The following is a 3,758-nucleotide window of genomic DNA, read 5'->3' as shown; positions in this document are numbered from 1 at the left end:
CCCTGTGAGGTGTGAGGTGTCAGTCTGCCCCTAGTGGGGGATGTCTCCCAGTTAGGCTACTCAGGGGTCAGGGACCCACTTGAGCAGGCAGTCTGTCCGTTCTCAGATCTCAGCCTCCGTGTTGGGAGATCCACTGGCCTTTCTTATCTAATTTTTTCAGCCATAAAATGGCATGTAACATCTCTCTTGCATGGTTTTAAGACTTTTATTTAGATAACTTATGGGCAGTGATCAGCACAATTAGCCAATTGGTTATGATTAGACTTTGATGTTACCCATTGCCTTAATTTTAATATTTTAATGTTTCCAAGCAAAAGAAGAGTCAATCCTGAGAGCAGATCAGAATATATTAGTGAATAGAGAAATAAAAACAAGATCAAGGAGGGATAGATGATGGGGGGTGGGAGAGAATGACCCTACTATGAGAGCAGAGCTCCAGGAATGCTCAATGACAAAGAAAGTACACAGCAAGGGAGACATGGAGGAGAGGAAGGGATGAGAAGAACTGATGAGTGCCTGAGGAGCTGGCCAGAGACATCAAGGTCGACCTAACTCTTGTTATCCCCAATGGAGAGAGCCTCAAGGTACTCTGACCCATTAACAAATGCCCCAATAAACCTTCACACAGGAGGAAAAGAACAACAACTACCTTTCTCTAGGAATAGACTTCTTTTGTCGATTTAGGTGTCAGTATTAGAAAAAAGAAATACATTAAAAAGACGGTTGGTGTCGGTTCGGCTGCTGGGGTCGGATTCCGCGGTCCCAGCCTTTCCCCATGGCAGACGCTGAGGAGTTTCAGGTTTCTTTGCCGCCCTCGCCGCCTCTCTCTTCTCCCTCCTCTTCAGACGCCTCTGCAGCATCTTCCCCGGGCGGCCCAGTGAATTTGGGCTGGCCAGTTCCGAGCAGGAGCAGCGGCCGAACGGTGGACCCGCTGGAGGAAGTGGAGCTGCAGATGGGAGATGCAGCCTTTTCATTAACCAAACTTCTTGAAGCCACATCTGCAGTATCAGCTCAAGTGGAAGAGCTTGCCTTCAAATATACAGAAAATGCACGTTTCCTTAAAACGTGGCGAGACCTCTTGAAAGAAGTCTATGATTCTTTGAAACCTGATGACTAATTTGGCATACTTCGTTATTTAACAACGACTGCAATCATTCATACGTCTTATGTCATATTTGTACATGTACCACACGTATAGAATGACCTCTGTCAAGCAGTTCTGCATATACTCAGAATGAAATTTTTCTTGGTTTTCTTGGCTTCTGTGAAAGCAGAATACCGATGCTGTTTTTGTTGCGGACCAGTACTAGTTTGTCCTTAAATACTTTATGCCTCTGAACTTTCACAGAATCCTTTATGAAAGTCAACTTCATCAATACCTGGTTAATATTAATAGAGCCACAGTGCTACCATTAGCAAACTAGGTAGACCATTATTTGTTTTGCAACAAGATGCTAAGCATGGCAGAGTTTGAAGTTGTGTTTCATCTTAAGGACCATGGGCGGTAACTTTAAGGTTTCCAGTGGTGGATTCAGCTCCATTTGGCTAAGTTGTCTGCAGCTAATGATTGTGTCTTTATTCTATATCCCCAGCACCTAAAACAGGTTCACACAACACTCACTAAATGTTTGTTGAATAAACGAGTTAACAAACAAAATTAAAAGCTTTTTCTCTTCCTATATTTAGCATGAAGACTGTCATTGTTTCTTTAGAAAATGTATGAATCTGAACTTTATTGACTTGAAGAAAAACATTCTTTTTTTAACAGAGATTTGGACTTTGATGATAGGTTTTAAAATATATGTTAAATATTTTTTGTACTTTTTTTAAAGACTTTACTTCAGAAAAGGAGACTGTCTAGAAAGAATGCATATTTTTTCCCTTTTTATTTCTGTGGTTACTGCTTCTGGAGTTTAACCGTGTTTGTATCTGATATTTGTATATGTTTGATGGCTATTTTTAAGGTGCCTTGTCAGATTTATGGCTCTGTGCTATTACTTTTTGAGCTTTGCAAGTTGCGTACATAGTAATTCTAAAGAAGTTATTTTGTTTGCAATGCATCAAATTTAAATGATGTGATTTTTTTTTGTATTATTTGACCTTAGTGACAGTGTTCTATTTTGCATCCTGTATATTATGTTGCTTTTGGTATTTTGTGCTGTGTGTCAACGATTAAGCCAACTAATTCTCCACCATATGTAACTTCTGGACATCTTTGATACGACATCTTAATTCTTTGTAGATATGAAGATATGTACAGAACTATATTCTAACACCCAGCAATGGGGCTATGAGAGGGGACAGATGGATGGGCAAAGAATGGTTTTGTTTAACATATTAGTCATAGTTCTTGATTAGATTTTTTAGTTAAAGATCACACATAGGGTGTGATTTCTATACCAAAGATATGCTTATTTCAGTATTAGAAAAATATTCTTACATGTCCTGAAAATTGCAATTTTTTAAATGTGTAAAACTAAATTCTTATTAAAAGCACATTTTATTTCCATTTCTTTGGATTCATTACCTTAAAACTTTTTACTGACATATTTCAAAGATACGGGAGAGGTAAATGAGTTCAAGAAAATTCATGTATTTCTACCATGCAGATGTAATAAATGTTAGGATTTGGCTATATTTTCTTCAGACACACATATATATGTAATTGCAAATATTAGATACATTTGAAGTTCGTTTTGTTACCTCTTTGTTCCTGTCCCTTTCCTCCCTCCCCAGAGTCCCCAGAGGTAACCACTAGAGGTGGCATATATTCTAGCGTGTGTTTTTATATTTTAATATAAATACATTTTTTAAAACGCTATAAAATATTGTTTTATGTATGTGGTAGCCAGCCTCCAGATGGTCACCAGTGATCCCTGGCCTCCTGGTGTTCATTCCCCCCGTATAGCCTTCTCCTGCATTTTACAGTGCTGACTTTTGTAACTACCAGGATATTGAGCAAGTGCAGTGTGTGATTTCTGAGGCCATAGTTTTTACTCCTTTTTTTTTTTTTTTAAGAGACAAGATCTCATTCTATTGCTCAGGCTGAAGTGTGGTGGCAGGATCACAGCTCACTGTAACCTTAAACCTGGACTCAGAGGATCCTCCCATCTCGCCTCCTAAAGCACTGGGATTACAGGCATTTTTGCTCATTTTTCCATTTTGTTTTTTTACTTGTCAGTTGTTAGATATCACATATTTTGAATACTAATAATCTGTTATGTATGTTTCAGTTATCTTGTTTAGTCTGGTTTGTCTTCATATTTTGGTTATGAAATCTTGAATTTTTAAATTTTAATGTAATCTTACCAATCTTTCATAATGATTTGCTTTTTCTGGTTTTTGTATAGGAAATGTCATAAAAATAGTCTTACTCAGCCTTCCAAAAGTTACGAAATTTTTGTTTTTAACATTTAGATGCTTAGTCCAACTGAAATTTGTTTTCGTTTATGGCATGATTTTGGAATCTTGTTTTTAATTATTTTTGCACATTTATAGCTCTTCCTCCTAGTATCAATGTTTCAAGTGCAACATCTGTCATGCAGTTACTATATAAGGGCCAGATTCTGACCTTTCTATTCTTTTGATCTGAAGGAAATTTGAACATGCCACCCCCAAATACACCAATTTGGCATACTGATTATTTCAAGCTAAAGGTACTTGAGAAACAGTAGTTGCAGAAATGGCTATCTTAACTGTCCTTTCCTACCTGTAGCAAGCCATACAGACTTCTTTGAGAAAGATGCTTTCCTGATACC

The 3,758-nt window shown here is 37.8% G+C and overlaps 1 pseudogene across 1 annotated transcript; it reads left to right on the top strand.

The window, feature by feature from the left end:
- Positions 1 to 718: 718 nt before the first annotated feature.
- On the top strand, positions 719 to 1,437 carry LOC105544926 (annotated as a pseudogene). The gene has a single exon (XR_001006840.1). The product of XR_001006840.1 is annotated as an uncharacterized protein C4orf46 pseudogene (transcript).
- The last annotated feature ends 2,321 nt before the right edge of the window (positions 1,438 to 3,758 follow it).

Source organism: Mandrillus leucophaeus, unplaced genomic scaffold, assembly GCF_000951045.1.
Source record: "Mandrillus leucophaeus isolate KB7577 unplaced genomic scaffold, Mleu.le_1.0 Scaffold313, whole genome shotgun sequence".
Lineage (NCBI taxonomy): Eukaryota > Metazoa > Chordata > Mammalia > Primates > Cercopithecidae > Mandrillus > Mandrillus leucophaeus.
This window is presented reverse-complemented; position numbering and strand designations above follow the sequence as displayed.